General features: G+C 42.8%; 1 long non-coding RNA gene across 1 annotated transcript; it reads left to right on the forward strand.

Moving 5' to 3' along the window:
• Positions 1-6,928: 6,928 nt before the first annotated feature.
• Positions 6,929-10,423, forward strand: LOC129525352 (uncharacterized). Its single transcript, XR_008669607.2, has 2 exons — positions 6,929-9,282; positions 10,209-10,423. It is a non-coding gene; the product is annotated as an uncharacterized lncRNA (long non-coding RNA).
• Positions 10,424-11,603: the final 1,180 nt, after the last annotated feature.

The following is an 11,603-nucleotide window of genomic DNA, read 5'->3' on the forward strand; positions in this document are numbered from 1 at the left end:
ATGAGTGAAACTCAGAAATGCATAAATTTGGGCTGGCTAATCATTTCTAAGCTCTGAGTAACAATATTAACGACTGAAGTGGCCAAGTAACATTGAATGCAGAGCTTGATAAAGATAATGTTACACCCTGCATCTCAGGCTCAAGGTCTAAGTGGGGTCCAGTAATGAACTACTCCTTCCAGTCTAAATCTAGGTCTTCTAACTGTTCTGAAAGACAGATGGGGAAAACTGCACCTGCACAGTCAACCCGACCTCCCACTCAGCTCCAAGCAGAGTGAAGAAAAAAAAAATCTAGAAGGGGTGACTTACTCTCTTCCCTTGCAGTTGCAAAGCAGGGTTCAGAGGAGCATAATCATATGACTGAATAAATGAATGAGCAAATTGGTACCAAGTTCTGGTAAGACATTTTCAGGTTGAATAAAAATGTGGTGAATGGGACCTTGTCCCTGAGAGTCCCATCCCAGTGTCAGCAGCAAACATCCCTCTGTGAAGAGGAGCCCTCTCTCTCCTTTAAGAGTTGAGAGCAGCCTGCTTGGCAGGCTCTGAGTACATCAAGGGGGCTGCCTCCCAGCGGGGGTGATCCAAGGAAAAAAACCTCACAGTGGGAAAGAAGACACACAGCTATGACCAGTCTCCTACGGAAGGATGTGGAAGGAAAAAGCCCCTCACGCTTTCCTACAACACCTGACCAGGGAGAATAGGCATCCCTGAATTATAAAACAAGGTTTTATATTCCTCAAGTTTCCCTAGAAATAAAATGCGGCAGTTAAGGATATATCATTTGTTTTGCCAGATCCTTGAAATGATTTGAGTGATCACAGTGATCAAAGGATATACCAGGAAAAACTGAAGCCAAGCTCTCAAATAATAGTGAGATTCCTACTGGTAGTAAGTTCAGGGTAACAAATCCAGACACTGATGTACTAACAACTCCTTGAAGAACTTTATCTATTTATTTATTTGTTTTTGAGATGGAGTCTCGCTCTGTTGCCCAGGCTGGAGTGCAGTGGCACAATCTGGGCTCAGTACAACCACCGCCTCCTGGGTTCAAGCAATTCTCCTGCCGCAGCCTCCCAAGAAGCTGGGACTGCAGGCACCTGTCACCACGCCCAGCTGATTTTTGTATTTTTAGAAGGCAAGGTTTCACCATGTTGGCCAGGCTGGTCTCAAACTCCTGACCTCAAGTGATCCACCCCCCTCAGCCTCCCAAAGTCCTGGGATTGCAGGCATGGGCCACTACGCCCAGCCAGAGGAGCTTTAATGAGAGAAAAAATACTAAGTCAATGCAGTTATCCTTAATTATTCACTCAGATATTATGTATCTTTCATTAGAAACAAAGCAGAAATTTGTATTGGGCATCATTAAAAATGTATAAGTAAACTTCCTCATTGACCAGTTTTCTTTCAGAATTGTTAAACAATTTACATGTGCCATCTTGCAGAAAGGCATAATGGAAACGTGGCAAACTGGTTGAAAAATTTTTTTTTTCACAGTTCTCTAGCACTGTTCTCTCTAGAAATAGCAGGTGCTCTGTTGGATCACAGAAGTCTGGAAAAGTCAGCAGCATCAATCATTATTTTTGCTAATAATAAATTATAATTTTTATCAATTATTACATACACATTCTGGGCTGCAGTAGGTGTAGGGGTAAAAAGGGAATGCTTTCCTCTTCACCCTCTGAGGGTTTGCTGAAAATGAACTGACAAAAGCCTGATTAATAAGAGAAAAAGACATATAAAATTATTTTAATGTGCAGAGCATGGAGAAATCACAAGGGAATAATTACCCAATAATCTGATGCATTCCAGATGCTTATGTACCCTTCTTCATAGGAGAAGGGGAGGCGGGTGTGTAGGAGTAAACGTTTTTTAGGGAGAATGAATGGACTCCATTTTCAGACAACGGTGAGTAAATAATTGTCCTTGGGAACTGAATGAAAGCAGAGAACAAACAATGGTTTGGGACAACCGAACCATTCCAATTTCATCTGGGCTCTAGGTGTGATGTTCAATTTTTAGACTCTACCTCTGTGATATGAATTTTAATCTTCTCTGGTTAATGAAATTTCAGAGAAGGGATAGAAGGGATTGTGTTCCTCTTTGGGGGTCCAGTTTCTGGGTGTATAAGGACATTTTGCGGAACAGGTTTATCTTGTACTTTGGAAGAGACAGAGGACTGAGAGACAAAAGTAGGGAGAAGGTGAGAGGGATCTTGAGCCTGCTTCTCTAGTTTGGCAGGTCAAAGCACCGTATCTTGGGGTATTGGTTTCTGAGCCCCAACATAGGCATCTTCAAAAGGTCTAGATCATACAAAGTTTGCAGAAAATAATAGCTGAAAGCAAATATGGCAAGAAGGGTGCACCAATACTCAATTTACATGAGCACATGCCACACAAAATGTGGCATGGGCCAGGAGATATAGAAGGATGGATGCCAGATAGGAGCCCTTCCTTTGGGTACAGGAGCTGGCCTTTCTCTCTGTTCTCTCCAGCCTGCCTTTCTACCAACTTCCTTAGAACCATTGCTGTGGTTTTACCTCAGCCTTTCTCAAAAACTTCAAAACAAATAAATGAAAAATGAACAGATCTGAAAGAAAACTAAATAAATCCATGACCATAGCTGGAGATTTTAGCAACCCCCTTTTAATAATTGACAGAACAATCAGACAAAATTAAAAATAGTCCATCTGGACAACATTATCAACCAATGTGACATAACTGATCTTTTCAAAACACTCCACTCCACGATTAAGGAGTAAATGTGATTTTAAAGGGCACATTGGAAAATCATATACATTGCCCCTATATTGGGCCATGAAATGAGTATTAATACATTTCAAATTAAAATATTATAAAATATGCTTTGACTATAACCAAATTAACTATTAATAATATTATATCCAACAATTTCTAACTTCCATGTGAAACAAAGATCAAATTTTTATTATTATTATTTTTATTTCAGTATCTTTAAGGGTACAAGTGGTTTTTGGTTACGTGGATGAATTGTATGATGATAAAGCCTGGGATTTTAGTGTTTCTGTCACCCGAGTAGTGGACCTTATACCCAATAAATAGTTTTTCATCCCTCATCCCCCTCTCAACCTTCCCCTTCTGAGTCTCCAATGTCCATTATACCCCAGCCTGTATGCCTTTGTGTACCCCTAGCTTAGCTCGCACTTATAAAGGAGACCATTTGGTATTTGTTTTTCTATTCCTCAGTTACTTCACATACCACAATGGCCTCCAGTTCCACCCAAGTTGACATTATTTCATTCTTTTTTTATGCCTGAGTGATATTCACATATATATATTCATATATATCTGTGATGTGTGTATGTGTCTCTCTCTCTCTATATATATATATATATATAGGAACTATCTCTTGAACATTAGTTATTAAATTTTATATATATATATATATAGACACATACACACACACACATCTCATTTTCTTTATCCACTCATTGGTTGATGGGCATTTAGGTTGGTTCCATATCTTTGCAATTCTGAATTGTGCTGTGATAAATATTCATGTGCATATGTCTTTTTGATATAATGACTTTGGTTTGGGTAGATACCCAGAAGTGGGATTGCTGGATTGAATGGTAGATCTACTTTTTGTTCCTTGAGAAATTTCCATGCTGTTTTCCATAGAGGTTGTACTAATTTACAATCCCACCAGCAGTGTATAAGCATTCCTCTTTCACCACATCCATGCCAACATTTATTATTTTTTGAATTTCTAATAATGGTCATTTTGGCTGGGGTAAGACAGTATCTCATTGTGGTTTTAATTTAAATTTCCCTGATGATTAGTGATGTTGAATATTTTTTCATATGTTTGTTGGATGCAAACATCATAGAGTGTATGTCCACAAACCCAGATGGCACAGTCTACTACACACTGAGGCTATATTCCATCCCAGCCGTGCAGCCTAGAATAACATCTGGCACATAAAAAGCACTCAATAAATATTTTTTAAAATACAGGAATGATGAAAAGATGATCAAAAGGGCTTATGGGTACAGTTGGAGTCGAGTTGTGCTTTGAAGTTTTGGTAGAATTTGAACAGGTAGAGGGGAGAGGGAAAAGAACAGCATCAACGAAGACACATAGTAAAGTGCTGCATGACCGACCACATATATGACGGTGGTCCCATGAAATTTTAATGGCACTGAAAAGTTCATGTTATAGCTGTCATAACATTGCACTAACATGTCATAACAATGCACTACTCACATGTTTGTGCCCAGGCTGGTGTAGACAAACTCACTGCACTGCTAGTCCCATAAAAGTATCACAATACAATTATGTACAGTACATACTTGATGATAATAATAAACAACTATATTACTGGTTTGTGTACTTACTATACTCTATTTTTATCATTATTTTAGAGTGTACTTACATTTTTTTTAAAAAAGGTAAACTATAAAACAGCCTCAGGCAAGTCCTTCAGGAGGAATTACAGAAGAAGGCATTGCTATCCTAGGAGATGATAGCCCCATGCGTGTTATTGCCCCAAAGACCTTCGTGTGGGATGAGGGGGGAGGTAGAAGACAGTGGATATTGATGATCCTGACCCTGTAGGCCCAGGCTTGTGTGTGTTTGTGGCTCAGTTTTTAATAAAAATGTATAAAAAGTAAAAAATAAAAAAATAGAAAAGAGCTTATAGAATAAGGTTGTAAAGAAAAAGTATTTTTGTACAGGTGTACAAAAGTTTTACAAACTATCGTTGTACAATTATGTTTGTGTTTTAAGCTCAGTGTTATCACAAAACAATCAAAAGTTTACAAAATTTAAAAGTTTATGAAGTAAAAATGTTACAGTAAGCTGAGATTAATTCGTTATTAAATAAAGTAAAGAAATTTAGTGCAGCTTAAGTCTACAGTGTTTGTAGAGTCTACCGTTGTGCACAGCAATGTTGTAGGCCTTCACATTCACTCACCACTCACTCACTGACTCACCCAATTTCCAGTCCTGTAAACCTAATTTTATGATAAGTGCTCTAAACAAGTGTACTGTTTTTAATCTTTTATCCTTCTTTTAAACTGTGTATTTTCTATCTTTAAACATTCTTAGCTACACAAACATCATTGTGTTACAATTGCCCATAGTGTTCAGTACAGCAACATGCTTTACAGGTTCATAGCCAAGGAGCAATGCTACACCACATAGTCTTAGTGTGTAGCTGGCTGTACCATTTTCGTAAGTGCACTCTATGATGTTTGCACCACTATGGAATCGCCTAAAGACACATTTCTCAAAATGTATCTCTGATGCTAAGCCATGTATGACTGCAGTTAGCAATGCAGGGCTGGATGTGCAGACTGGCATTCCGCTGGGCATAGTTCCTTATTTACTGCCTTCAAAGAGGCTACAAAAAAAAAAGTTTATCAGGCTTGGTCCTGTTAATTGTTAATAGTTAACAATTAACTATTATAGAGATCAACCAAAGTGCAATCAGTGCTTTCACCTGGGTTGTTGTTGGGGCAAGATTACTGTGATTTAGTAAGTCAGGTGTCCCTGCCATCGGCTCATCACTAAGAAACAAAGATAAGACCCTGCCTCTCCTTCTGCACCAGGAAATCAGAGCCACAGACCTAAGTGGGACTGTCACCAGGCAGACAAGCTAAGAAACATCCCTGGTGGGGTCACCATGCCTCCGCATCTCAACACTTCTTGCACACTCACTTTTGCATTCGAATGCTGCATTTGCAACCAGAGGCCTAAGTTCAATCCTAAGTTGCATCATTTCTAGGCTCAGATCACCTTAGTTCAATTCTGGCTCTGCCAACTTTTAATAGCTATGTGCTTTGAACAAATTGACATTTTTTTTTGCTTCATTTTCCTGATCTCTAAATGGGGACCATTATAATATCTATGTCAGAGAGTTGGTGGCAGGATTAAAAATGGAGATTGATGCATCTATTTAAATAGATAGATGTAGATACCTTTATCTGTATCAGTCGTTACTTATGATATATATTTATATGTATACGTTTATACATCTATAAAGACATTCATATGTATAATATGTAAAGTCCTTACACAATGCCTGCACATAAAATTTTCTACAAATTGTAAATATTATTATTCCTATTCCCCAGACATTTGAGATAAGAAGGATAAACCGTAAGCTACTATTTCAGCTATTCTTTCTTCACCTCTGGGAACCTGCAGTATACTGCCTTTGTAAAAGGTAGGATCTGAGCCGGGATGTCTGCCAAATGAGGTTCTTTATCTCCAGCCTAAACACAATAGACCACATTCAGTGCACTGGGCTTCAAAATGCAAGCAAGCGAGATGCTCTCCTGCCAGGGCAGCCACACTGTGATGGCTTCGATAATCAGATTCTGGGTTTCTCAAAACCTTCTCCTTAAGAAAACGCTTCCTTTGGTTGATGCCCGTATCAGGGCTCAAGTCACGTTTTGGTCACAAAAGACCCAGGATCTTTAAACTATCACAGCAGCTCTCTGCTACTCTAAGAGGGATTTTAAGCAGACAGTATCTGATCCTTTGATAATTGGGAGTTTGCTTTCAAACAATCAATAAGAAATGTCACAAAGCTCAAATCAGTGCAGCAAATGAATTGGTGATACATAATTTAATAACTAATGTTCAAGAGACAGTTCCCTTTTTACCTTGTAAGGACGTTTAGGCAATTAATCCCAAATGGGAAAAGTATATTTCTAAAATGAGATGGCAACCTGGACACATTTACAATTTATTGTTTGAGAGGGTTTCCTGAAGTTATCACCAAACGAGTATTAAGCTCAATAAACATGAAGTACAAAAGAGGCCGTACAGGGAAAGCAGAGGCTGGGTACGACTATGGCTGCCTTTAGTGAGATACCACGCACGCACGCACGCACGCACGCACGCACGCACGCACGCTCCTACGCTGTCGCGGACAGCAGCGCCCTGCCTACCGGCCCATCAGGGGGTTGCGTGCGCAGCCTCTTCTGTTTCCGCCCTGACAGCGGGCTCTTCTGAGTCGGGGAGAATTGGGCATCGTCACGTGCTCTGTCTGCGCCCCGAGTGGCCTCTCCTCCTCCTCCACAGACACCTCTGGGAGGGGTCATCCTTCAGACACGCTGGGCCTAGGCTGCCCGCCCTTCCGCAGCCCCGCCCTGGCCGGCTCCTCCCGGCCCACTAGGCCGGTTCTTCCCCACGTCAGGACCCCGCCACCCCACTGCCCCTCCACCCGAGGCCGCCTTATCCTTTTGCTTTCTATCTTACATCCGCTGCCCGTTACTGCTATTCTACCCTTTGGTAGGTGTCAACAGATGTTCGCACTTTCCTTTCTTTCTGATGGTGGTCAGGAAACCTAGCGCTCCACCTAAGGTGAAGAAGCCAGGCGTTTGTCTGTTGTAAGTGAGTGACAAGGGCGGAGGAGGCGTGCCAGGCTGGCTGCATACCATTCCCTGGGTCTGGCACTGCCTGAAGGGAGCCCTGCCGGTCACATCAGACGTTCATAAGGGGCCTGGAGTGAAAGGTGCTTGCAGGGAGCAAGTGAAAGTGGCGCCCCCACCCAGTCTGCCCATTCCACCTCTCTTTATACTGATGAGAGAAGCCAAAGGGAGGCAACAAAGAAAAGAAGAGAAACTGGAAGCTGGGATGATTGACAGACTAGAATGACAGCCTGCTGAAACTGAATGAAACCCCAGAAGTTATCAATTCATCCTTCCCTTTTTGAGTTGTTATTGAAGTATATTATAATTATAGAAAAGTGCACACATTAGACACACAGTTTGGTAAACTTTCATAAACCAACCACAGCCATAGCATCAGCACTCAGATGGAGAAACCAAAAGCGGCAGCAGCCTGGGAGCTGCCGGAGCGCTTCTGCTGTCGGACTCCTCCCCGGTAACAAATACAGTGTGTCTAACATATATTGGTTTTGCCAGCTTTGTACATTAGCTAAATTGAGTGTCACAGTATGTGTTTATATCAGGTTTCTTTCCTTCAACGTCATGTTTGTGAAATTTATTCACACGGTTGTGTGCAGCTATGTTGTTCCTGCTCACAGCAGTTTTGTGCCCTTGGGTGAAAACACCACATTTTCTATTGGAGGCTGCATAGTTGTCTGAAGTTGCACGTGAGTGTGGGACCCAGCACAGGAGGCCCAACTGGACTCCTGCCCAGTGCTCATGCCACTACCTCACACTACCCACCTTCAACATTAAGTTCTACATGCTATGCTGTGCATACCTGTCACATTCCCTTGAATTATGACGGAAGCTGGATTCACCCCATGTGCAGAGTGGGGTTAATAAAAGCAAGTTTTGGCAATATACTCCTTCCATGGCACATAAACTTCAAGTCACAGATCTGGATGTGCATAAAGGTGTTAACACCAAGAGTTGGGGTAATATTTCATCTGCTCTGAATGCAATCTCTATTTCTGGATGTATTCATTTGGCAGGGAGTTCTGCCACTTAAGAGCTAGAGTCGATTCTCCAGGGAGGCAAGGGGATTTTTTTCCTGGAGAGCCATCTTGAGACTGAGAATACATCAACGAACCCTGCTCTTAGCAGTACAGGTCAAGTGTTGGAGGCAGTGGAGGTCAATGTCTTGCTGAGCCAATGTGAGCCTTCTGTGGGGCCTGGCAAGGCTAGACATTCCCTCTCTGCAGCTCTGCAACCTTTCTTCCCCCATAACGTGCCTCTCACATCCCGTCCCCAAGGAGCCACTTATTCCCATGACAGGTTTATGGTCTAGTTGAACCAGCTGCCCCTCTGGCCATGTGCACAGTTAGAGAGGCAGGGGCCTCTAATCATTCTCTCTCCCTCTGCCCTGGCGTCAGCCACAAATTCCAGCAGGCTCATTAAACTGTCCACCTGTCTGAGCACCTCATCAGAAGGATTCAATGGCTGCAGAACCTCGCTGCTGCCTCCACCTGGAGCGGGGCTGACACTGCAGTGGCGCGTTTGGCCTGAGCCCCTTTCGTTTTTACGCTCAGGAAGCTTGGGGGCTGCGCAGGCCAGGGCTCTGCCTGGGCTCTGAATGCTGGAGAGAAGGAGGGGAGAGAGGAAGTGGGAGAGGATGTAGTAGTTTCCCCTGTCTACTTTCTCTACCTTCTTTTCTCCTCTACCCTCCCTTTCCAAGCTCAACTTCCTTGACAGTATTAAGGAAATACCTTTTTTAGTTACCAAAATAAGTTGCTCTGTGGAGAATTTCTGATGATCTCATGGTGATTTTCCTGCACCCGGAAGACACTTTGCTTTGCTTTGGGACCATGGATATTCCTTGGGGCAGCCACCGAGGATGAATAAGGTGGGATTCTTACCATGTCCTCCAGCTCTTCTGAAACTTATCAACAGGGTAGTGTATTTGTTTTACCTCCTTGACAAGTTTGTTTTAAGAATCAAGTAAAATAATATTTCTGAGAGTGATTGAAAGTCCATATTTAGGAGAATGATTTTGTTTACTCTGAGTACAAGAGACATCAAGGAACAAAAAGATTTCCTTACTACCTAGAGAAATTGTTAGCATTGTCACTCTCCTATTGGTTTGCTTTGACCATGTGGGAGTCAGATCAGCAGAATGGAGAGGGCAGCTGGATTCAGAATCATGGGCAGGGAAGCCAGATGGCAGTTCCCATCGTGCCAGGGGACATTCTGGCTTGCTTTATGTCCTCAACAGCTTCCATCCCTTCCTGTTCACAGGTGAATGCTTAATAAAGCTCATGGAGGGCCCAGTGGGGAATAATTATTAATTAATAAGTACTAATAATTGTGAGCAGCAACAGTTACAAAATGCTTAGGCTAGATCTGGCATTATTCTAAGTGCTTTTTCGTCATTATCTCATTTGATACTCCAAAAACTCTTTGAGATAGGCACATTATTTATTTTATAAACAAGGAAGTTTATGGAAAATAACATATATTGGCTCTAGCCATGGCTGCGGGGGTGAACTTTCTGAAACATTAATTAGCTCTTCTCTATCCCTTGCTCCAAACTTAGAACAGGTCCCATTGCCTTCTATAGAAACTTCTGAGAATCAGGATTTGACCATGAGCAATTTGATCCTAGAACCTCTGCTACTAAATTTCATAATATTGTGTTTTATAAAAGTTAAAGAGTGCTGTGAATTGTGGAACATTCATGGTGATTTGATTGCCCTAAATCAAATCAACTGGGGAAAAGTTGATTTCTAAGGAAAGTACTCCCAGCTCATTTTTTGACCTGATGTCTTCCAGGTTTGAATGGGGAGGCACTGGCCTCGGAGCTCTTGCTGCTGACATCAGTTGTGCCCTCGTGGCAGACGTCCTGGTCCTGTCTGCCTCAGAGGCTTCCATCTGCGGATTTCCTGAGGTCGTCCCCTTACTCCTCTGCTGCAGTCTCCCTAAACATTTCAACTGTCTGCTCCAGAAAGTTACTCTGTCACTTAGTAAAATAAATACAAACAAAATAAGCAATAATCTCCCCCCTTCCTTTCTCCTCTGGTCCCCTCTCTGTCTGCCTGTCACCACCTCCTCAATGAGAACGTGGATCCCTCGTGGCATTTCTCTGGAGGGATGGCCCAGGCTATCCCAGCCCATGCACCCTCAGCCAGATCATTTGCCTGCGGTCCCATGGCCGTCTCCAAAATGTGCTCTCCTCCAAAGACTAGTTTTGCTGATTGTCTTTGTTGCAAACTGTTTTTCTCCACACTACGCAATTGACATTGCCTTTTTCAAAGTATATATTTGTTTTTATTTGCCAAATCCACTTGAATATACTCAGCTTTACTATGGAGTTTGAAGCCTGTGACTGTATCCAATTTATGAAATGTTGTCTCTCTTCCCCGTCCTGTGTGATGTTGCTTTCTCCGTAATTTCCAGTGCTTTTTCCTGATGCATCCCCCCAGGTCTCTTTTGTTCCATTCTGCATTCTCCATGAGTGTTCTCCTCCAAAACCTCAGGTGCAGTCACCACCAATGCCCCAGTATCTCCTGAATCATAATCTACAGCCTCAAAGCTTTTTGTAAACTCCAGTAGCCTGCTGCTCATCTCCAGATGGATGCTCTGCAGAAGACCTAAATGCAAGTTATCTGAGACGGGATTATTGTTCCTCTCGGTTTCCAGCTGTAAGCACATTATGCCCCGTCTCCAGCATATGCCCCCACCTTGGCCCTGTGTCTCACCTCCCATCTCCCATCTTCTCTGCTTTCTCGAGTCCCTCTCTTTTCCCCCAGAAAGTAACCTGGGGTTAGTTCTGGAAGCTCCCTTCTCATGACTGCACACCAACTCCTGCCGGCTGGGCTTTATCAGTGCCTCTGCCCTGTTGCTGTCTGAGTCAAACCCTCTGAGAGTCCTGCTCGTGTGGCTGTCACGGCTTCAGCTCCTGCTGTGTCTGCTGGGGTGAGCTTTTTCAAACATTCTTCAGCTCTTCTCTACCTTCTGCTCAAAACCTTAGAACGGGTTTCTGTTGTCTTTAATATAAAATCCTGAGTATGGAAAGCAGAGTCCCATTGACCTTTCCTGTACCATCCCCTGCCAACCTCCCCCAGATGCCACAGGCTCCAGTGAAGGATCATGGTCCATTTGACACCTCCAAGGAGAAGATGCTCGCTGGCACCTCTCTGCCACTGTGTGTGCTGTTCCCTCTTTACA

The sequence above is a fragment of the Gorilla gorilla genome, chromosome 9 (assembly GCF_029281585.2).
Source record: "Gorilla gorilla gorilla isolate KB3781 chromosome 9, NHGRI_mGorGor1-v2.1_pri, whole genome shotgun sequence".
Lineage (NCBI taxonomy): Eukaryota > Metazoa > Chordata > Mammalia > Primates > Hominidae > Gorilla > Gorilla gorilla.